A 24717-nucleotide genomic window follows, 5' to 3' on the forward strand; every position below is an offset into this window, starting at 1 on the left:
ATCCTTTTTGCTGACCTTGCTTCCCTCCCTACCAGTACAAGTGTTAATTCCTTATCCACCTCCCCCGTGCTAACCTCCATCTCAGCCTCCGCTTCTTTGTGAGCCCAACCTGGAGCACTTTCACAGGATATAAAGCTCTAGTTCAAAGTTCTTTTCCTTCACCTCTTTAAAGCAGTAGTCCTATTGTCTTTCTAGAGCTACTGATTTGAATTTTAATTCGTTCTAGCTCTTTTAGAGCTGTAGCAAAAGTTCTGTTGCCTCCTGCTTTTCCTTCTCCATAAACAGAGTCTGCTGTTCAGGTTGCTGACGGCCAGTGTGCAAGATCTTCTGTCTAGCCCCTGGGGTGAAGGTCAATTACTCTTAACCCGTTGCTTCCCATCCTTTTAGATATCAAGGCCCACACAGAATATGCTTTTTATATGACATCTTTTAAGTGCTTCCATTTATCCTGGGAAAAGACTAGGCTGGGAGGCTCTGGGTACCCAAGGTGTCACCCAGGCTGCCCTAAGAAATCCAAAGATCAAAGTCTCAGGACTGTCACCCACTTTCAGCACTGCCCACCAGCCAAGCATTCCATCATGCTAATGCCATTCCCCCTCTGCCATGGTTGTGTTTTCTATGGAAGACAGAGTAGTCTTTTCTAGCCTTTGGTCATTGTGGTATAAATAAGTGATCCAAGTGTTAATAGCTGTACCATCTTGTAACCATCAGGTAACAGCCTAGGAGCAAAAATCAAATAGTCTAGGGGAGGCAAAGCCCAAAAATGGAAATAATCTGGGTATCTGGTAACACGGAGCCACTGAATCAATGCTAGAATTTCTTGCCTCAGAACTTGTATGTAGAGAATTTTCCTCATTTAAAGATTTTTTCCTTTCAATTGGGTTTCTGTTGTTTGCACCAAAAAGCATCCTATCTGATACAGTAAGTAACTTTGTTTCTAGTAGATTTTTGGATAGGGTAAAAAGAGAAGTCATTAGTTAAAGCCAATGACAAAATCCTTTTGGTCCTTTTCCTGCCATCTTTTTCCTGAGACGGGAATGTACATACCTTGTCTGAAGTTCTAGAAGTCATTTACTATAAGAAAAAGGTCAAACAAATGAAGGCACTTCAGCTCTGAACCAGGACCAACCATCTCCTCCCTCTGGACCTATTACAAAAATAAACAAATCCTCCAATCTTGAAGCCACTACAGGAGGGTCTCTGTCACAAGCAATCAAACAAAAGTCCTTAAGTGATTCAATATCCTTTGCATATTTGTCTAGCAGGCTGTCTATTTCTTGTCAAATTTTATGAATTCTTTATGTATTGGAGAGGTTTACTCTTATCTACACTATGGACACTTTCTCAAGCTGTCTCTTGTCTATTCACTTTTACACTATTTTGCCATGCAAATGTTCCATATTTTCATATAATCAGATTTTCTTGGTCACTTATTTTCCTCTTGGTTACTGTGCTGGTGTCAGAGATGTGCCCACAAATTCAGTGATACTCTTCTCATCAAGAGGTAGAGTTTCATTCCCTTCCCATTGAGTGTTGGCTGAACTTCATGATCTATTTCTAGTGCATAGAATATGGCAGAATTGATGAGAAGTCACTTCTAAAATTAGGTTAGAAGAAGACTGAGGCTTCCACCTTAGGTGCATTCATTCTGATTCTCATTCTATCTTGGCTCTCTTACTCTGGGGGAAGCAAGCTGCCGTGATGTGAGCAGTCCTATGGAGAGGTTCACGCAGGGGAGAAACAGAGACCTCCTGCCAATGACCAGTGAGGAAGTGAATCCTGCCAAGAACCACATGAGGGCACTTGGAAGCAGATTCTCCAGCCCCATTTGAGCCTTCAGATGACTGAAGCCCTTGCTGACTGACTGCAACCTTACAGGACACCCTGAGCCAGAACCATCCAGCCAAGCCTCTCTGATATTCCTGATCCTTAGAAAGTCTTTGAGATAATAAATGCTTGGTGTTTTAAGCTGCAAAGTGTTGGAGCAATTTGTTACACAGAAACAGATAAGTAATACAATGGCAAACCATATCCAAGATCCTAAATTATTTCTGAACTCTCCTATAATTTCTTCCACTAAGGGTTTTTATTCTTAACTTGGAGTATAATTGCTTTACAATTTTTTTTACTAGTTTCTGTTGTACAACAGTGTGAATCAGCCTCATGTATATGAATATTCCTGCCCTCTTGTACCTGCCTCCCACCTCCTATCCCACCCCACTAGGTCATCACACCGAGTTGAGCTCCCTGTGCTATACAGCAGCTTCCCACTAACTATTTAAAGGAGATCAAACCAGTGAATCCTAAAGGAAATCAACCCTGAATATTCATTGGAAGGACTTGGTGCTAAAGCCAAAGCTCTAGTACTTTGGCCATCTGATGTGAAAAGCTGACTCACTGGAAAAGACCCTGATGCTGGGAAAGATTGAGGGCAAGAGGAGAAGGGGACGACAGAGGATGAGGTGGTTGGATGGCATCACTGACTCAATGGACGTGAGTTTGAGCAGACTCAGGAAGATTGTGAAGGACAGGAAAGCTTGGCATGCTGCAATTCATGGAGTCACATACAGTTGGACACGACTTAGTGGCTGTACAACAACAACAAAGTGTATATATGTCAATCCTACTCTCAGTTCATCCCATCCTTTCCGCCCCCACTGTGTCCACAAGTTCATTCTCTATGTCTGTGTCTCTATTCTTGCCCTGCAAATAGGTTCATCAGTACCTCTTTTCTAGATTCCATATATACATGTTAATATATGATCTTTTTCTCTTTCTGACTGACTTCACTCTGCATGACAGACTCAAGGTTCATCCACATCACTACAAATGACTCAATTTCAATCCTTTACATGGTTGAGCAATATTCCATTGTATATGTGTATTATACCATCTTTATTCGTTCATCTGTCAATCTTGCAAGGTCTTAATATATTTTAAGTCTTGAATCTACCAGATGTGTTTTTTTAATATGCGATAAGATAAGTCCACATACTTTTTCCAATATGAGCAGCATGTTTATGTAATCTATTAAAAGTCTATTAGCTCCTTGAAATGTTAAATTTTTAGAAATTAAAAACTCTTGAATTTTCTCCTAGAACTAGTATTTGTCCATCCCTAAACCAGTAGAAATTGTTTGATTGCAGTGGTAACTGGATGGGGTTACAGGTTCAGTGGGAGCAGCCAAGAGGGGACTGGGCCAGAGCAGGAAGAGATATATTATATGGAGGGAGATGGAGCCATGAAGAAGACACAAATCTTGCTGGAGGTATCACAGGCAGCAGAAGTATAAAGGAGAAAGACCCTTGTCCTTTCTTTCCTCCAATTCTCCCAATTTCTGTCAATGCTCCCTATTGCTGGAATTCCCAGAAGGAAAGAAGGAAGGACAGAGAACTGGGGAGAAGGAGTCTAGGACTGTAGTTTAGTTTCAAGGAAGTTTCAACACAGTCAATAGGCGTCTTCAAGCAAAAGCTTAGAGGACTCCTCAGTAAGAGGATTCCTATACACACACACAAAAGAGGAGTCCCACATGCAACTAGGGTGCCTACCATGCTTGGTCAATGGCAGGCTAAGGGAAGCATGATTTTAGTGCAAACACAATGTTAAATCCAGAGGAGCAGCATCTAGAGCTGCCAGTCAACCACATTCCCCATTCCCCTTGGCAAGAGATGAGAAACATGTTTCCACAGTCACCACCTTTGGTTTTAAAACTCAATCTATATTAGCATCACTAGAATGGCATCACTGGTGGTCTCTAACTGCAAAGTATGGTATATATTCTCTGACTAGGTAAGTACTTGGCATCATGCATTTGTCAAGTTACTATGTTACAGGAAAAATGCACACCATACTCCATTTATGTGAACTGTTTTAAACTAATTACCTTTTATACCTGAAATCATATCAAAATATACTTGATATGTTCCAACTGAACATTTATCATGTTCCAGGCAATGTTCTTAGGCATTGGGAGGACAGAGTGATAAAATAAGACAGACTGTTTCCATCTGAGTTTATATTCTAGAGGGGAAAGTGGCAGGGTATGAAATAAAAAAGGGTGATAAGACAAAGAACCCTGATTTGTAGCATGACAAGTACCCAAATGGAAGGAACCAGGGAAAGATGTTAGGTCAGTGGTCCTTTTTCGGTTCCTTTTTGGCACCACGGACAGGTTTCGTGGAAGATCATTTTTCCATAGACAGTGTGGGAGGGGGAATGGTTTGGGGATGATCCAATTGTGTTACATTATTGTACACTTGATTTCTATTATTATTATATCAGCTTCACCTCAGATCAGCAGGCGTTAGATCCTGGAGATTGGGAACCTCCGTGTTAGGTGGAATAGTTCAGGCAGGCCCACGAAGAGGTGACAATTGAGCTGAGACTTGGATGAAATTACTTCTGCTGTCTCAAAATGTTTCATACATTATCCTAAATCCTTCAAGTGCTTTTGGATAGTCTTGCTTAGTGACAAACAGAAGTCAATATATTAGAGGTATAGACTTCTTTTGAGAGAAAAATCAACTAGCTTCTTTTCATAATCATCATGATTTTTAAAAATGACTCATTTAGAAAGTTTGAAGCTGCTATTTGCAAGCACTGCTCTACAAATAACACATTACAGATGTCAGTAGTATTTATTCCCAATAAATAGAAAGTTAAATTGGAGTAATTTTCACCATATTTTCCCTTTAGCACTGGTTTCTTGAGTAAGAGATGTATTGCTCTGCTATGTAAAGATCTTTATCAGATAAATATGCAACTTACAGATCTGGGAAGACCATATTAAAACAAATCTGAGGAACTATCATTTATCTGCTTAAACACGTATTTCTTCTTTTTAAAATTTATTTTTTTATTTTTAATTGGAGGATAATTGCTTTATAATAGTGTTAGTTTCTGTCATATATCAACATGATTCAGCCATAGGTATATAAACATGGATGTCAACATCAGTGTTTCTCAAGTTTCCTGCCTTCCATTAAGTGTTTATCACGGTTGTGAAATAAACACTATGGAGGGGGAGTCAAGATGGCAGAATTCGCTATCTCCTCACAGCTAGGGCACCTACAAGGAGCTGATGGGGAGCCTCGGACACCTAAACAGATGGTACAAATCCCTGCAAGAACAAGCAGGATGTGGAGGGAAGGTGGGGAGGAAAAGTGGAGGTAGGACAGGACCAGCACCCCTGAGGCATGGCTGGGGGAGGGGAAGGGTTCCCATGATCAGAGGGGGCCACTCACAGTGTGGGAATCAGGGGGGACAGGAAGAGACTTTCAGAGAACCAGATGGGAATGTGGCTAGCATCTCTCCCATGTACTTGCGCCCTGGTGAGCCTGCTGGCGTCCCAAGCCTGAACCACAGTCCTCTGGGGGGCCCCCTCTGGCTGTAGGGACCGTGGGGGCATGGGAGTGAGGGAGGAAAAGTGGATGCGAGATGGGACTGGCACCCCTGAGGGTGTTCCCTCAGGAGAGGTGTTCCCATGTTCAGAGGGGCCCATTCATGGAGCAGGGATTAGCAGGGATGGGGAGAAAGGTTTGGGGGATTGGAACGCAACAGAGCTAGTGACTCCCCTGACTGCTCTGGTCCCAGCGAGCCTGCTTGCTACATCATTTTCATTTTTTCTTATGTATTTTATTTTTCTAACTTTATTTTATTTTTTTATTCTTCATTATTGTTCTCTTTCTTCTTTGTTGCCTTTTTTTCTTTGTTGGTGACACAGCTTGCAGGGCCTTAGATCCCAGGCAGGGTGTTGGACCTGAGCTCCTGTGGTAAGAGTGCCAAGTCTGAACTACTGGACTAACAGAAAACCTCAGACCACAGGGGTCATCAGTGTGAGCACTCCCAGAGGTCCTCATCTCTGCAGGAAGACCCATTTCCACCCAACTTCTTGCAAATTCCTGTGCTTGATGCCTCAGGCCAAACAACAGCAAGAAAGGAATGCAATTCCACCCATCAAAAAAAAAAAAAAGAAGGAAATAACAAAAAAATATGGTACAGACAAAGGAACAAGGTAAAAACTGATAAGACTAAAGAAACAAAGAGGAAACAGGCAACCTACCTGAAAAAGAATTCAGAGTAGTGATAGTAAAGTGAAGTGAAGTGTTAGTCACTCAGTCATGTCCAACTCTTTGTGACCCCATGAATGGTAGCCCACCAGGCTCCTCTGTCAATAGGATTTTTCAGGCAGGAATACTGAAGTGGGTTGCCATTCCCTTTTCCAGGGGATCTTCCCAATCCAGGGATCAAAGCTGGGTTTCCTACATCACAGGCAGATTCTTTACCATCTGAGCCACCAGAAAAGCCTGATAGTAAATGATGGTAAAGATACTCCTAAATCTTGCAAAGAGAATGGAGGTAAAGACAGAGAAAATATAAGAAATTTTAACAAGAATCTAGACGAACTAAAGAACAAGCAGTGATAAGCAACACAATAACTGAAAATCAAAAATATACTAAAAGGAATCAATAGCAGAAAAACTGAAGCAGAAGAACAAGTAAGCGAGCTGGAAGACAGAATGGTGGAAATAACTGCAGAAGAGCAGAATAAAGAAAAGAAATGAGGACAGCCTCAGAGACTTCTTGGACAAATTAAATGCACCAACAGTCTAATATAATATAATATAATTTGATCCCTATAAGGGGTCAAAAGACTCTGATTCTGGGAAAGATTGAAGGCAGGAGGAGAAGGGAGAGACAGAGAATGAGATGGTTGGATGGCATCACAAACTCAATGGACATGAGTTTGAGCAAATTCCAGGAGATAGTGAAAGACAAGCAGGCCCGGTGTGCTGTAGTCCATGGGGTTGCAAAGAGCTGGACATGACTTAGTGACTGAGCAACAACAAAAACAGAAGAAGAAGAGAAACAGAAAGGGTCTGAGAAAATATTTGAAGAGATTACAGTTGAAAACTTCCCCAAAAATGGAAAGGAAATAACCACCCAAGTTCAGGAAGCCCAGGGCATCCTATACAGGAAAAAGCCAAGGAGAAACATGCTAGTCAAACTAATGAAAATTAAAATCAAGCAGAATTACTAAAAGCAGCAAGGGAAAAGCAACAAATAACATATAAGGGAATCCCCATAAGGTTATCCTCATAAGTTCAGTTTTCAGCAGAAACTCTACATCCCAGAAGGGAGTGGCAGGATTTATTTCAAGTGATGAACGGGAAAAACCTACAACCAAGACTACTCTATGCAGACAATAAGATAATTCAGATTCAATGGAGAAATCAAAAGCTTTACAGATAAGCAAAAGCTAAAAGAATTGAGTACCTCCCAACCAGCTTTAGGGCTTCCCAGGTGGCTTTAGTGGTAAAGAATTTGCCTACAAATGCAGGAGATTTAAGAGATGCTGGTTCAATCCTTGGGTTGGGACAATCCCCTGGAGGACGGCACGGCAACCCACTCCAGTATTCTTACCTGGAGAATCCCATGGACAGAGAAGCCTGGAGGGCTATGATCCATAGGGTTGCGAAGAGTAGGATATGACTGAAGCAACTTAGCACACATGCATGCAAACCAGCTTTACAACAAATGCTAAAGGAACTTCTCTAGCTGGGAAACACAAGGAAGAAAAAGACCCAAAACAATTTAAAAAATTGTAATAGGAACATACATATTGATACTTACCTTGAATATAAATAGATTAAATGCTCCAACCAAAAGACACAGACTGGATAAATGGATATAAAAATAAGACATGTATATATGCTGTCCACAAGAGAGTCACTTCAGACCCAGGGACAGAAGCAGACTGAAAGTGAGGGCACAGACAAAGATATTCCACACGAATGGAAATCCAAAGAAAACTAGAGTAGCAATATTCATATCAGATAAAATAGACTTTAAAATAAAAACTTTTAAAAGAGACAGGAAGGTCGATACATAATGATTAAGGGATTGATCTAAGAAGAAAATATAACAATTACAAATATTTATCCACCCAATATAAGAGCACCTCAATACATAAGGCAAATGATAAGAGTCAGAAAAAGGAGAAATATAACACTAGGGATTTTAACACCCCACTTACACCAATGAACAGATAATCCAGACAGAAAATAAATAAGGAAACAAAAGCTTTAAATGATACAACTGACCAGACAGGCTTAATTGATACTTATAGGACATTTCACCCCAAAGCAGCAGAGTACACTTTCTTCTCAAGTGCACACAGAACGTTCTCCAGGATAGATCACATCCTGGGTCACAAATCAAGCCTCAGTAAATTTAAGAAAACTGAAATCACATTGAGTGTCTTTTCTGACCACAGTGCTGTTAGATTAGAAATCAGAGAGAAAAAAATATAAAAAATACAAACACATGGAGGCTAAACAATATACTATGAAATAACCAAGAGATTACTAAATCAAAGAGGAAATCAGAAAATACATAGAAACAAATGACAACAAAAACATGCTGACCCAAAACCTATAGGATGCAGAAAAAGCAATTCTAAGAGGGAAGTTTTTAGCAATGCAATCTCACCTCAAGAAACAAGAAAAATCTCAAATAAACAATCTAACTTTATACCTTAAGCAACTAGAGAAAGAAGAAAAAAAATTAGTGGAAGGAAAAAATCATAAACATCAGAGCAGAAATAAATGAAGAAAAAATAGAAAAAAAATTTTAAAAGATGAATAAAACTAAAAGTTGGTTGTTTGAGAAGATAAATAAAATTGATAAACCTTTAGCTAAACTCATCAAGAAAAAAGGGGAGAAGATTCTAATCAATAAAATCAGAAATGAAAAAAGAGAAATTACAACTGACACCACTGAAATACAAAGGATCATAATAGATTACTGCAAGCAACTACATATGCCAATAAAACAGACCACCTGGAAGAAATGTTCAAATTCTTAGAAAAGTACCACCTTCCAAGACTGAACAGGAAGAAATAGAAAATATGAACAGATCAGTCACAAGTAATTAAAATTTTTCCAACAGGGACTTGACTGGGGGTCCAATGGTTAAGAGTCTGCCTTGCAATGCAGGAGATGTGGGTTCAATCCCTGGTTGGGGAACTAAGATCCCACATGCTGCAGAGCAACTAAGCCCATGTGCCACAACTACTGAGCTGGTGCTCTCCGGAGCTCATGTGCCACAACTAGAGAGCGTTCATGCAACAACTACTGAAGCCCACAAGCTTGCAGACCAGGTACCACAGCTACTGAGCCCACACACCACAACTAGAGAATATGTGTGCTGCAATAAAAAGATCCCACACGATGCAACACAGACCCCACATGCTGCAACTAAGACCTAATGCAGCCAAATAAAGAAAGAAATACTTTAAAAAAATCTTGAAACAAAAGTCCAAGACAATATGGCTTCACAGGTGAATTCTATTAAACATTTGGAGATGCAGAAAAAGCTTTCAACAAAATTCAACACACATTTTTGATAAAAACTCTCTAGAAAGTGGGATTTGAGGGAACCTACCTCAACATAATAGAGGCCACACATGACAAATGCACAACAATTATTATTCTCAATGGTGAAAGCTGAAAGTATTTCCCTTTAAGATTAGGAGAAGTACAAGGATGTCCATTCTCACCACTATTATTCAACATAGTTTTGGAAGTCCTAGCCACAGCAATCAGAGAAGAAATAAAGGGAATCCAAATTGGAGAAGAAGAAGTAAAACTGTCACTGTTTGCAAATAACATGATACCATACATAGAAAAACCTACAGAAAGCTACTACAAAACTACTACTACAAAAAACCTACAGATGCCACCAGAAAACTACTGGTGCTAATCAATGAATTTACTAAAGTTGTAGGATGCAAAATTAATGCACAGAAATCTCTTGCATTCCTATACACTAGCAACAAAAGATCAATAAGAGAAATCAAGGAAATACCATTTGTCATTGCAGCAAAAAGAATAAAACACCTAGAAATAAATCTTCCTAAGGAGGCAAAAGACCTGTACTCAGGAAACTATAAAACACTGATGAAAGAAATCAAAGATGACACAAACAGATGGAGAGATATACCATGTTCTTGGACTGGAAGAATCCATATTTTGAAAATTGACCCAAAGCAGTCTACAGACTCAGCGCAATCCCTATCAAACTACCAATGGCATTTTTCACAGAACTAGAACCAAAAAATCACAATTTGTATGGAAACATAAAAGACCCCAAATACTCAAAGCAATCTTGAAAGAAATACAGAGTTGGAAGAATCAGGCATCCTGATTTCAGACTTTACTACAAAGCTACAGTCATCAAGACAGTATGGTACTGGCACAAAGACAGAAATACCGATCAATCGTACAGGATAGAAAGTCCAAAGATACACCCATGCACCTATGGTCGCTTATTCTATGACAAAGGAGGCAAGAAAATACAATGGAGAAAAGAGAATTTCTTCAGTACATGGTGCTGGGAAAATTGGACAGCTACATGTAAAAGAATGAAACTAGAACACTCCCTAACACCACACACAAAAATAAAGTCAAAATGGATTAAAGACCTAAATGTAAGGCCAGACACTACAAGGCTCTTATAGGAAAACATAGGCAGCACACTCTTTGGCATAAATCACAACAAGATCTTTTTTGACCCACCGCCTAGAGTGATAAATTAAAAACAAAGATAAACAAATGGGACATAACTAAACTTAAAAGCTTTTGCAAAGCAAGGAAAACCATAACCAAGACAAAAAGAAAACCATCAGAATTGAAGAAAATACTTGAAAAGAAGCAATTGACAATGGATTAAACTCTAAAGGATACAAACAGCTCATGTAACTCAATATCAAAAACACAACCCAATCAAAAAATGGGCAGAAGACCTAAAGAGACATTTCTCCAAAAAAGACATACAGATGGCCAAGAGGCACAAGAAAAAATGCTCAACATCACTAATTATTAGAAAATGCAAGTCAAAACTACAATGAGGTTTCACCCTTACACTGGTCAGAATGGCCATCATCAAAAAAATTACAAACAATAAGTGCTGGAGAGGGTGTGTTGAAAAGGACCCCTTTGCAACCTTGGTCAGGTTGTAAATTGATACAGACACAATAGAGAACAATAGGGAGGTTCCTTAAAAAACTAAAAACAGAACTACTATATGACTCAGCAATCCCACTCCTAGACATAAACCCTGAGAAAGTTCAGTTCAGTTCAGTCACTCAGTCATGTCTGACTCTTTGTGACCCCGTGAACTGCAGCATGCCAGGCCTCCCTGTCCATCACCAACTCCAGGAGTTTACCTAAACTCATGTCCATTAAGTTGGTAATGTCATCCAACCATCTCACTCTCTGTCATCCCCTTCTCCTCCTGCCTGAAATCTTTCCCAGCATCAGGGTCTTTTCAAATGAGTCAGCTCTTTGCATCAGGGGGCCAAAGTATTGGAGTTTCAGTTTCAACATCAGTCCTTCCAATGAACACCCAGGACTGATCTCCTTTAGGATGGATTGGTTGGATCTCCTTGCAGTCCAAGGGACTCTCAAGTCTTCTCCAATACCACAGTTCAAAAGCATCAATTCTTCGGCACTCAGCTTTCATTATAGTCCAACTCTCACATCCATACATGACTACTGGAAAAACCATAGCCTTGACTAGATGGACCTTTGTTGGCAAAGTAATGTCTCTGCTTTTTAATATGCCGTCTAGGTTGGTCAAAACCCTGAGAAAACCATACTGAAAAGACACATGTACCCCAATGTTGAATACTGTTTACTCAAGCCAGGACATGGAAGCAACCTAAATACGTCCATCAACAGAGGAATGGATAAAGAAGATGTGGTACATATAGGAAATGGAGTATTACTTGGTCATAAATAAGGAACAAAATTGTAGAAATGTGGATGGATCTAGAGTCTGTCATATAGAGTGAGGTAGTCAGAGAAAAACAAATATTGTATATTAACACATATGTGTGGAATGTAGAAAATGGTACAGATGAACCTATTTGCAGGGCAAGAATAGAGATGCAGATGCAGAGAACTCATGTGGACACAGTGGGGGAAGGGGAAGGCAGGATGCACTGAGAAGGCAGCACTGACATATACACACTACCATGTGCGAAACAGATAGCTGTGGGAACTGCTGCTAGTGGGAATGCAACTCTGTGCTCTGTGATGATGTAGATGGGTAGGAGGACGGGGTGAGGTTGGTACAAGAGGGAGCGGGTATATGTATACACATAGCTGATTCGCCTCCTTGTACAGCAGAAACTAACATAACACTGCAAAGCAATTATACTCCCCCCAAAATAAATAAAACACAAAATGGTTAAGGTAACTGCAACGTCCACTCTGCCCCACCAGCCACAGTGGACTTGGGTTCAGATAGACAAATTCACAAGACCCAATAGACCCCACCCACCACCAAGTTTACTTAGCTTTACTAAAGGAAACAGGACATGCTATATTGTGGTATGAACAGCAGCAACACAGCAGATGTCCCGTGACTCCCAGGCACAGTCATTCTGAACCTGGGACATGTGTTCCCACAAGAGACAAGACAGTGCACGTGACCTCACTTTAGAGAAGCCATCAGATCTGAGCCCCTTTCAGCTTTATGCCAGCTGGTTGTGTAGCCCCTCAGGCATGTGACCATCCCTTGCCCATTCTTCAAGGCAGCTGCATCTCATCACTGTCAGTTACTCATTACTCAATAACCAGTTTTGACAATGTGCATGTACAGAGTATAATTCTTAACCAGATTCTATTTAATCAGTAGCCTACCATCCCAACAATTCCTTGAGTTGATATTCCAAAGAGAAAGTCCTAGAGTCAAATCCTCAGATACCCTGAGGCTAGAGGAAAGACCACAGAAGCAGCTGCTAACCCCTTTTTCTAGTTCACCTGAACTCTGTGAAAACCTCCTTGATCCTTGATACATATTTGAGGCATTTTCTTACTCTTAGCATAGCAACTTCTACAGTGTTTGGTGTACACACAAAAAATAAATATACTAAAATAAAAACAACCACCAAGACCTGTATCCTCCACTGAGGAGTTGGAATTCTCTCCATGAGACAAGTTTACAAGACTCTGTTCTAGTTTCATTTACCAGTTTTCTGATACACAATCTGCCTTCCCCAGATTCTTCCTTCCTCCATCTCCCATTCTCCCCTCTCCCCTCCACTGTTTGCCCTTTTTTGTAGATGTTGATAAAACATTCATTCAACTCCATAATGTCCTCTAGCAAGTTTCCATGGAAACTACATTAATTGGGTGTCTTAAGTCAAGTTTCCCAAAACATGTCTTCATCCTGAAGATCACCTTCTCCATTGACTTGATTTTCCTTTAGCTCTATATGTAAAGCTAAAAATCTTTTATGTCCTGCAACTATAGCAGAGATTAAAGTCATGCTTAACTTCATGATACACCAGTTAATACTATGGTGACATTTTTCTAACTTTCCAAGCAAAAACACCCTTTTTCTCATATAGCACTTATTTCCCCTAGAGGCCACTGCTCAGTGAACTCTGGGTCCCATCTGGTCTGGGACATGATCATATCCCAGCCCCGAGGAAACAAGTTTTCACTAACCCAAACTTACAGGTTTCACTGTGCAACCCACCCACCTGCCTTTCCAAAGTTCCAGGGCATTTGATGGGGTGTGCATGCCATACCATGCAGATATTCATCTTCTTGGACACTATTCTGATTCTATGAAGGCTTTCCATAGTTTTTATCCACATTCATAATTATGTAGTCAAAAGGCAAAGCAGATTCTGAGATACTGCATAAAAAGCAGGATGTGACTCTTCTTATACTCTTAAAATGATGTCATTCTGGCTCACAGCAATACAGGGTGTCCGCTGCCAGGCACGATGAGACAATGTGTCCATCCCAGTGCAAAGGCAGGATTTCTCTCAAGGCCAAAAAAGCACCTATATCACAAATGTAACCAAAGCAAGACAAAAACCACTCCAAGCTAGCTTATTGTTATTCAGGGGGTACTGAGTGGTGCCATGTCTCTAAATCAACCAAGTAGAATTCTGAAGTATATCTTGTATTCCGACTTCAATTCAAATCTCCTTCTCTAGAGAAAGGAAATCCAGAGGTGTCTCCCAGAATCTGCCATGGTTTGGCACCACAAACATACACTATTTCTATCAAATGTAATCTTGGGAAAATATGACATTATCCTTTTCTGGTATCATTATCCATTTGTGGTCTCTATTTCCATCTGCCACCATTTTCCCTTTGTCCATTCATTATCTATCTCAAATCAGATCATGAAACTTCTCTGATTCAGCCATACTGTCCACCCAGAGGACAGAGAGCAGGACTGAACTCACCATAACTTCTCCTTTTATTCATTCCAAGGAAGGAGGGGGAATAGGGTTAGAAAAGCAAAGGATGATGGGACTTCCCTGGTGGTCCAGTGGTTAAGACTCTGTGCTTCCAATGCAGGGGGTGCAGGTTTGATGCCCAGCCAGGGAACTAACATCCCACAAGCCTTGAGGTGCAGTCCCCGCCACCCTCCTAAAAAAAGAAAGAAAAGTAAAGGATGATGGAACTGTACTAACAGGCAGCTAGGCAGCATTTAGAGTCATCCTAGTTTAGACATATGAGATGTCCATTAGCTAGCCCTGTTGCCTTTGGGGAAAAAAATTCCAAGAAATTGAAACTTAGTGTCCTAAACAGCACTATCTTGGTCTTGACTCAAGTTATTCCAAAGATTTGAACTGATTGGCTCCAGTATTTTACCCAGGTGAATTAACCATCTTTTAGCTAGCTGTTGGTATTATCCAAGTTCTCCAATATTTCCTCACTGCTTCTTCTGAAAGGAGACCATCACAGCATCACCAGTGTGAAAAAACAACTTACTTTGATGGCAATCAAATCTAAATCTCAGGACTACCATGGCAGGCCAATGGTTAAAATTTGTTCTTCCACTGCAGAGGGTGTGGGTTCCATCCCTGGTCAGAGGGCCAAGATCCCACACGCCATGCAGCCAAAAAAATTCTTTTAATTAAAAATCTAAATCTAAAATCTAAATCTGAATATTCACTGGGAGGACTGATGCTAAAGCTCCAATACTTTGGCCACCTGATGCAAAGAGCCAACTCGTTGCAAAAGACCTTGATGCTGGGAAAGATTGAGGGTAGGAAAAGAAGGGGACAACAGAGGATGAGATAGTTGGATGGCATCACCAACTCAATGGAGATGAGTTTGAGCAAACTCTGGGAGACAGTGAAGGACAAGGAAGCCTGGCATGCTACAGTCCATGGGGTTGCAAAGAGTCAGACATGACTTAGTGACTGAACAACAACATCAAATCTCCTCTTAGCAAGTTGTGACCATATATTGGAGACTTAAGACACTCTTGCAGGAAGACAGTGAATGGATCCTGCATTCCTTCCATAAGAAAATGAGTTGTGCCTGGCTTCCTTCCAAAATCCATATAGAAAAACAAGCATTAGTTAAATCTGTCTAATTTTAGCCTGCTGGACTTTCTAACAGTTTTCACTGTGTCTAATTTGGTGAAAAGCCATGATAGCCAATATTTAGTCTTCCAGAGCCACCTGCTTTACTCTTAAGCCAAATAGGACTATTACAAGGATGGATAGATGATCACTCCTGCTTCTTCCACTTAGTAAACCTGCAATTTGGAGAGACTTCCCTGGTGGTCCAATGGTGAAGACTCTGCACTTCTAAAGCAAGATGCGGGTTCAATCTCTGGTCAGGGAGTCAGGATCCCACCTGCCTCACCTCCAAAAGATTTTTTAAAAACCTGAAATTTATTTTTTAATTAATTTATTTTAATTGGAGGCTAATTACAATATTGTGGTGGTTTTGCCATATATTGACATGACTCAGCCACAGGTGGTATTATTTAATATTCAATCACTACACTTAAAGTGTGTGTGATGGGAAGGGGGAAAAGAAACTATATTATATGGAAAGTGAACTGCATATATTTGATCTCCCCCAGGGTAGGTTTTCTTCCCAAGGATGCTGGAATGTTGAGTGTTAATACATGAAGGGCCTGAGATTTTACCCTATTTGCAAGCTAACAAATTAGCATACTATAGTTTCATGGTAAAAGATGGGAGACTCTTAGATCACAGGACTTTATTTCTCATGAAACAAAAGCATAACCCACATGTCTACATAGTTCTTCTCTACACCAGGTGGATGCTTCACTGCAGGTATAAAAGTCTCAAGATGGGCAAGGCATTAAAGAAGACATTTAAGAAGAGAAATAATGCAAGTGTGCCTGGAGCCTGGTCATCAGGTGAAGAAGTAGAAGGAAAAGATTAGCAAGGTCAACAAGAGCCAGCTTTGCAGGTTCTGTGGATCATGGTAACAAATTCTGAATTTGATTCTGGAAGATAGGGAGCCATGTAACTCTTAGAGGTAGGAAATGCCATCATCTGATTCATGCCGAAGGGAGATCATTTTGGCTGCCATGTGGAGAAAAGATAGGAGAGGATCAAGAGTCAAAAGTTCAGTCCAAATGAACAGTGAAGATGGTTTGATTGGGAGGTGCTAGTGAGGTGGAACTCTTGAGAGTCCCTTGGACTGCAAGGAGATCCAACCAGTCCATTCTGAAGGAGATCAGCCCTGGGATTTCTTTGGAAGGAATGATGCTAAAGCTGAAACTCCAGTACTTTGGCCACCTCATGCGAAGAGTTGACTCATTAGAAAAGACTCTGATGCTGGGCGGGATTGGGGGCAGGAGGAGAAGGGGACGACAGAGGATGAGATGGCTGGATGGCATCACTGACTCGATGGATGTGAGTCTGAGTGAACTCCGGGAGTTGGTGATGGACAGGGAGGCCTGGCGTGCTGCGATTCATGGGGTTGCAAAGAGTCGGACACGACTGAGCGACTGAACTGAACTGAACTGAGTGAGGTGGAAAAGTAGAGATTGATTCAAAACAATATGGAGGGACTTCCCTGGTGGTCCAGTAGCTAATAGACTCCATGCTTCCAATGCAGGGGGCCCAGGTTCCATTCCCGGTCAGGGAACTAGATCCCACATGCCACAACTAAGAGTTCACATGCTGCAACTAAGGATTCTACATGCTGCAACTAAAAAATCCATATGCCACAAAGAAGACTGACGATCTCGCATGCTGGGACTAAGACCTGGCACAGCCAAATAGATAAATGCTTTTTTTAAAGACAAGACAATATGGAGCTCGAATTAACACTACTTGTGTGTGGATTAGTGGGAAGAGGTTTTGTGCTGGGGGTACAGGAAGAACTGAGGGTGATGTCTAGGTCTTTGACTTAAAGAAAGAACATACTAGGGGTAAGATATAGGAAACAAGATTTGGGGAACTCGAGGGGCATCATTAAAGCTTCTTTTGAATAAAAGTGACTTGATATTGACATAATTTTTTAATGTTCATATCAGCTTTTATTTACAAAACCACAAATTTTGGAGTGTTAGTGTCTAGGGTATAATTAAAAGCATAAGACTAGACATGACGACCTAGTGAATGAAAATAGAGAAAAATCAGACCGAAACCATGGATGAGGGCAAAGATTTACCTACAAAAGTGGCCATCATGGTGTTTATCATAAGAGAACAAAACAGTAGCCTCAAACCCTTTAAGAGGAGACTGGTTAAACAATACCATGCCATCAATAGAAATTGTGTTCTAGAAATGTATTAGCTCACATGGAAAGAGGTTCATGATATTAAGAGAAAAGAGTTATGAGGCTATAAGTAGTATAACCCAGCTTTTATTCAGGAAATTCACTGTACTTGTGCATAAAACTAAGAGTAAAAAAATATCTACCAAAATACATAAAAATATTTATGGTGGTAAAGATTTTTTTTCTCGCTATTTTCTAAATCCTCTTCAATGAACATATATCACTTGTATAACAAGAGAACTGCTATGAAAACTTAATCTAATTCTTCACAGCTATCTCTGGGATAAATCTTGCCTCTAGAAACTCCAGTGTGGGCCTTAAGCTAGCCTGAGTGGATCAGGATAGTCAAATCTATCTTATTTCTTAGCATCATTACCGTGGCCAGCATTTCTGATTCTTGGCTGTATGCTAGAATCAGCTGAGGAATTTCCATGTCTATGTCAGGGCACCACACTGAGAGAGATTCTGATATCAGTGGTTTGGCAAGTGACCCAAGTATAACTATTGGGCTATAAAAAGTTAGCTTGTGTTTTTCCAAAACATCGTATAGAAAAAACGCCAAATGAATTTTTTTGGCCAACCCAATATTTGGAGTCCCAGGTGATCCTGACGGGAAGGTGGGGATGGAAATGAGCGGTAAACCCTGGCTTGGTCTCTCATGCAGAGGTTGCAAACATTTAGAGAGGAGAGTACAGCAGAAGGTAGGTAAAGAAGGAGGAAATGTGGAAGAAAGGAGACTCAGAAATAAAGGATTTGAGAGAAATTAATCAGGACACAAAATGCACTGAGGAAAAGGTTGAGAACTCCTCCCACCTCAAAATAGCTTTTATTTCACACCAGGCACTAGTGAGCTGCAAAAATCTGATCCCTGCACAGAAGCTGATAATCAGAGGCCATTTCCAAATCTGCTCGAGCAGGTGTTCCCTCCCAAAAGAGGGTGGGCCAGAACTGTAAATCTCATTTTGGAAGTTTCGAGCCCAGGGATACTATTCTGTGTCACCGCCACTATTGCTGCCATCTGTACTGCATCCCGGCTCCCATTTCTGGGACAGCCCTCCAGCCCACTCGCAGCCCCATGGTTCGCATTCTTGCACAGTGTGTGAATGGAGTGGGAGAGCCTTTGGCAAGGCAACCCTGGGGTCTCCTCCCCTCAAAAGATTTGCCAGTGCTCCTTGCCCTGCTGGCTTCCTCTTTAATTGGCCCACGCTGTGGGGAGTGATTGAGATTAAATGGCCACTTGCTGGGTGGCTGTGTGACACTGGGCGTGCGTGGCCCGATTTGGAGCATTTGTTGTCTCCCAGGGTTGAATGAGGCAACCGCTGCGGCGGAAACTCACGGTGTGTTCCTTAAAGCCATGTCAAAGCAGCCTCTTAATTTTGCAAAACAGCCTCTAAAGTCAAACCGCTTCTGTACTAAAGCCATTCGAGTCAGAGAGATGTCACAAGCAGAAGCCAGAAGGCTCGGAAAGAACCAGGCAGAAGGGATCCAAAAAATGGGTTATTGTATAATTGCTAGCTCACTAGCAATTACACAATAAGAGGTAAAGAATCCATCTGCAATGCAGGAGCCAGAGGAAATGCAAATTCAATCGCTGGATCAGGAAATGGCTACCCACTCCAGCATTCTTGTCTGGAGAATTCCATGGACAGAGGAGCCTGGCAGGCTACATAGGGTCAAAATGAGTCAGACATGACTGAAGAGACTTTGCACATATGACAACTCACTTCCAAAAGCCAGCAAAGGAGAGGGAAGGACCCCCTTCACTCCCAGAGGTCCCACACTTCTCTAACAATGCTCTAGGGCAAATTCCGGGGCAAAGATCATCCCAAGAGAGTCCAAAAGTTCTCAATTTGGCTTATGAAAAGGAAGGCCTATGTACAAAGGTCCTATCATAGTATGTGTGCAAAAAGGGCCCTTTGCATTTATAATTATTATTATTATTATTTTGGCCATGACACACAGCATGCTGGATCTTAGTTCCTCCACTGGACCATCAGGGAAGTCCTAGAAGTTCTGCATTTTAGATGCTAAGGGTCAGAGTGGGCCCTGGCTGACTACGATCTTGGGCGAGGTGCTGAGCTTCCTGAAGCCTTAGATCCCAGGCTCTGCATAAGGGTGACAGGAAATCAAAGATTGTTTTTCATCTCCTGGGAGTGTTCTCAAAGGTGAGCTTTGAGCCTTGTTCAGCCCCAACATGGAAAATGGATTGGGGACCTCATTGAAATGGAATCAAATGTAAATGCTGGTTCTTTGGCAAACCCAGAAACCTGACCATCTGCTACCACCTGCAGCCACACATCCTCCTTTGATGAATCTTCTGGCCTCATCTCCTCCTACTCCCCTCCTTCACTTACTTTGCCCCACTCCCACACTCTTGCCCTAGGGCCTCGGCACTGACTTCCCTAGATTAAGTCCATATTGAGTAAACTGAACTTCTGGTACAGAGAACAAACATCTCTATCTACTAAAGATCTCTTCAGACCTACTGCAAAAAAATTGCAAAGTATATATATCAACACAAGGAGATATATCAATAAGGGAATTGCCGCCTGGGATTATTAGCTATAAATAAAGTATAAATTGAGAATTGTTTACCCCCCAGAACACTTTGCTTATTCAGCAGCCCTTGGATTTTGGGCCAAATTAGCTGACAGCACCTATTCCACAGCAAAGTGCAAGTGTTAGTCACTCAGTTGTGTCCAGCTCTTTGCGACCCCACAGTCTGTAGCCTGCCAGGCTCCTGTGTCCATGGAGTTCTCCAGGCAAGAATAACTGGAATGGGTAGCCATTCTCTTCTCCAGGGGATCTTCCTGACCCAGGGATCGAACCCAGGTCTCCTGCATTGCAGGCAGATTCTTTACCATCTGAGCCACCAAGAAAACCCATTCCATAGCAATGTTCTTCCTAATTTTCAGTTCATAGATGACATGGTTTGAACTTTCTTCCACTGATACCCAGCTCAGCCCGATGTGCTGGGCAATCATTAAATGCAAAAAAAAAAAAAAGGAGCATCCAGAACAATCAGCCTGTGAGAGGTGAGGTAACTACATCAGAAACCAAAGCCAGAATCACAAACAGAGGTCTAGCGGGTGATGAGCAAAAGGGAAGATGGCAGAAGCCAATAGGAGGAAGCTGTCCCATCTAAATGGACAGTGCTGATATGCAGCACTAATTATTAACCCATGGGAAAGTGAGTCGGGGGCTACTGGATATGACTTTTCAATGCAAGCCAGAAGCCAGATTTCTGTGAAATCCTTTCTTTTTTTTTTTTAGGCCATGCTGTGTGGCATGTGGGATCCTAGTTCTCCAACCAGGGATTGAACCCATGCCCGCTGCACTGGGAGCATGCAGTCTTAACCACTGGACCACCAGGGAAATCCCCTTCCATTTTTAAATACTGGTAACACATTCAAATTAAAAACAAAATGGGTCAAACTACATCTTTGGGACAGAATCAGCCAAAACACTGCCCATGTGTGGACACAGAGAAGGTTACAATGAAAAACGAAAGAGATGAAGGCAGCTCTACAAATGCAAAATGAAGGCTGATGACTCCCAAGCCTGAGGTCAGGAAAGGTATCAGAAAGGAAACAAGTCTTAGACTGGAGAAAATGGTTCAGGAGGAGTGGCAGGCAGGTGTGCATTATATAATAAATCTGCCAAACTTCAGCACAGCGAGAGGTTAGATGGACAATGCAGTCTGGCCAACTAAAAGCCCAGAGATGCTGCTGGGGCATCAGGGTATTCCATCTTTCCTTTTCCCTCCTATGTTTCCACCTTCAAAAATATAGGCAGCCCGGGACCTCCCTGGTGGTCAAGTGGTTGGGACTCTGCACTTCCACTGCAGGGGGCCCAGGTTTGATTCCTGGTTGGGGAACTGGGATCCTGCATGCCGAGTGGTTCAGCCAAAAAATATTTTTAAAAGTATAGACAGCCCTGAAGTCCTTGCATCAAGGCAGAAGTCACAAGCAACTTGAGACTCCACAGGTCCCATTTCCAAAGTCTGAACATCTTGGATCTAGGATAGAACTCTCAAGAAAGGTATTCGGACCAAAAGAGAATAGCCTAGAATGAACTCTCCCTGGGATGTGGGGTGAAAAAAGGCAGAGTTGTCCAGGGGTTCCCTGGCAGAGGCTACTTGTAATACAAAGGACCATTTGGGAAGCAGCCAGATTCTAGAAAGGAAAGGAATGTAATACATCAGGGGCTTCTTAGGTGGCACTAGTGGTAAAGAACCCACCTGCCAATGCAGGCAATGTAAGAGATGCAAGTTCAATCCTGGGTCAGAAAGATCCCCTGGGGGAGAGCATGGCAACCCATTCCAGTATGTTTGCCTGAAGAACTCCATGGACAGAGGAGCCTGGCAGGCTACAGTCCATAGGGTCACAAAGAGTCAGACAGGACTGAAGTGATTTAGCATGCACACATGTAGTACATCAAAGCACATGAGATTCTACATGACTGCCCAGGAGTCCCTGCTACAGTATGGAAGCAGCGGAGAGCTCCAGGAAGATGCTTCATACCCAGGGAGAATTCCTTCCAACACTTTGGCTCTACTGAGAAAACGTGAGGTTAAAGTTTCTAAAACTCAGTAAAATGGAGGCTCAAAATAAAAGTTTATTTTCATACACCCGGATTTGTGGATAGAGTCATACCAGTCTCCTTACAGAGGGGCTAACGGTGAAAGGTGGAGAGGTCTGAAGCAGTTTCTCAACTTGAGTCCAAGCTCCTCTGCTGATGTTCCCGGGTAGGCAGTCTCTTAGGATGGCTCCTAATGATCCTCACCCCGTCCGCCCCCCGCCACCCATGGTATTCACAGCCAGAGTGGTCCCCTCACAACTCTACCAGCACTGGTCTCCTTGAGAGCAAGAGCATATGGCAGAAGAGATGATGTGCCACTGCTGGATTAGGTTATAAAAAGACTGCGGCTCTGTCTTGGGATCCCTCCCTCCTCTCTCTCTCCTCCCCCTGGTATCACTCTGTATGGGAGAAGGAAGCTGCCACACTGTGAACAGTTCTAGGAGAGGCCCAAATTGTAAAGAGTAGAAGCCCCTGGACAATAGCTAGTAAAGAACTGAGGCCCTCAATCCAAAAGACTGCAAGTAACTAGGGCTGCCCCTGACCATGTGAGTGAAGTTGGAGGCAGATTCTCCAGCCTCGGTCAGTCCCTAAGATGACTGCAGCCCCTGAGGCATCTTCACAGCAATGAGAGACTCTGAACCAGAATCCCCTAGCTAAGCTGCTCCCAGATTACTGACCCTTAACAACTGTGACACGGACTTCCCTGGTGGTCTAGAGGTTAAGAATTCACCTTTCAATGCAGGGGACATGGGTTCAATCTCTGGTCAGGGAACTAAGATCCCACATGCCTCAGGGCAACTAAGCCACAACTAGAGAGCCTGCATGGCAAGTATGAGAGAAGCCCAGGAAGCCTGTGCAGCAACAATGAAAGATTCCGAGTGTCGCAAAGAAGTTCCCGTGTGCCCCAACTAAGACCAGACACATCTAAATATATATATATATATATATATTTTTTTTTTTTTTTTTTTTCTGGGAGTGATTTGTAACACGAGAGTAGGTAACGTATTTAGCCCAACCTCAGTCAGTAAACTGGGTGCTGAACCCAGTGAATTAGATGATTGGCCCATAACAAAGCACAGAGGTGTTGCTTTTTTTCTGCCCAGAAGGTGCCATAAACCCTCTGCCAGAGAGGCTGGTTCAGGAGAGAGAAGTGGATGAGCCAGATAGAGCGGGATGCTGAGCCACGCTCTGTGCTAGGCACTCCAGCGTGTTCCAGCTTCTGTACAGGATTTGGTCAGTGTGTCAGAAGAAGGAAGTGTGCCTTCATGGCTTACACCAGTTGAGGACCCAAGAGTTCCCGGGCAAGCTTTCAGCCAAAGAAAGCCCCACAAGCTGGGCAGCACAGGAACTCACACCCACTGGGTGATTTAAGGTAAAGACTGATTTTCAAGAGCAGCAAATCTTTGCTAGTCACTTCTTTCCTCCCACTCATTTTTTTTTTTTTTTTAACACAGAAGGGGAACATTTGCTGTTTTTTTTTTTTTTTTTCCAATTGCCTAGAGCTTTAGCATCTGCCCTCATGTCATTGGGAATTGAGGATTATGGCACTCGATGATTTTTAAAGTAGCCATTAATCCCTCAGCTCTATACTGCTCTATACTTACTTCAATGACACATCAGAAATGATCATCAGCTGTGATCACTGAAGGGTTAACTCAATACTTCATCTCCTGACAGGCCTAACATTTGTTCTCCACAGTCTATGAAGCCCCTAGGACCTAGGAGACAGGTTGAGGTGGGAAACCTGGAACCCAACCCTCTCTGGAGAGATCTTCCATGGCCTCCCTTTTAGTACCTCCAAGTGCCCAGGGGTACCCTTCTGTCTTGGGAGACATCTCACAGGTGGATATTTCCAGAACACTGCCAGTGACCTCCCTAAATCACGGGATGTGGGCAACACCACCACAGCTGTTTCCACTAGAAAAGCATACAAACCTCAACAAACTCACTTTGGATGCCAAAACTTTAAGGGACTCCTCCAAATTAACACAGGGGTTCCTCTCCCCTTCATCTTCACTCTGATGGTTCTTCTTTGTAACCTTGTGACAAGGCATCCACTCACAAAGGACTGAATTTTAAGCCCTTATCTGGAAGCTGGCAAGCTGAGAAGTACTGAAGGTGAGCTTGTGGAATTAGGGCAAGGGCAATTCATGATGAGTTGTCTTTGTCAAGTGTTAAGAAAGATCAAAGTCAATGACCCGTGACCTTTTATCACTGGGTGTTTACATGGGCTGAGTTGACCTAACAACCAATGCCAAACTTCTTGCATCAATCTCTGTTTGTGTCCACTGGCATGTAGGAGCTTTTGCTTCTCTACTATAGGAAGAGGAAGAGGTTTGGGTGGGCCAGGGAGGGTATGAGAGAAAGCCAACCAAGATAGGAACCAGTGGTGGTGTGGAGACAGGTCTTCTCCTGGCCCCTTGATGGACCTGAACATATGCGGGTAGGGACATAGGGGCCATCACCTTCCCATTGCATCTAATTTGTGACATATACACTGGCCTTGTCAGAACTTTATTCCACTTATTTCCCAAAAGTCTGCAAAAA

General features: G+C 42.2%; 1 protein-coding gene across 4 annotated transcripts in view; it reads right to left on the reverse strand.

Moving 5' to 3' along the window:
* The window catches only part of LOC147348121 (uncharacterized), a 182562-nt gene that overhangs the window by 108997 nt on the left and 48848 nt on the right, over window positions 1-24717 (reverse strand). The window contains exon 3 of one of the 4 annotated variants that reach the window (XR_015151060.1): window positions 14272-14460. The exons of the other annotated variants lie outside the window; for them this stretch is intronic. The gene's annotated coding sequence lies outside the window, so the exon portion shown is untranslated. Of the gene's footprint in view, window positions 1-14271; window positions 14461-24717 lie in introns of those variants that run through there. 4 annotated transcript variants of the gene reach the window in all.

Source organism: Bos grunniens, chromosome 22 (genome assembly GCF_055505025.1).
Source record: "Bos grunniens cultivar Pamir isolate PY7600 chromosome 22, Bosgru_T2T1.0, whole genome shotgun sequence".
Lineage (NCBI taxonomy): Eukaryota > Metazoa > Chordata > Mammalia > Artiodactyla > Bovidae > Bos > Bos grunniens.